This window comes from Nestor notabilis, unplaced genomic scaffold, assembly GCF_000696875.1.
Source record: "Nestor notabilis isolate BGI_N333 unplaced genomic scaffold, ASM69687v1 scaffold28304, whole genome shotgun sequence".
Lineage (NCBI taxonomy): Eukaryota > Metazoa > Chordata > Aves > Psittaciformes > Psittacidae > Nestor > Nestor notabilis.
Window position 1 is genome coordinate 1 of NW_009926492.1, and position 239 is coordinate 239.

The following is a 239-nucleotide window of genomic DNA, read 5'->3' on the forward strand; positions in this document are numbered from 1 at the left end:
GTGCGGGGGTGTGCTCCTCACAGCCGAAGGGTTTCCTTCATGTTCTGGTGGTTCCTCCCTGCTGGTCACGTCCCGCGCCGCAGCTTTGCCACCGTGTGTGTGCTGACAGCGCTCCTCAGCCACTGCTGCTGCGGCGTCCGGATCAACCGAGCCGGACTCGGGTTAGCGACAGCTTCAGCTTTCGGCTTCTCCCTGTCCAATCTGATCTCTGCTTTACATTTACATCTCTGACGCGCTCT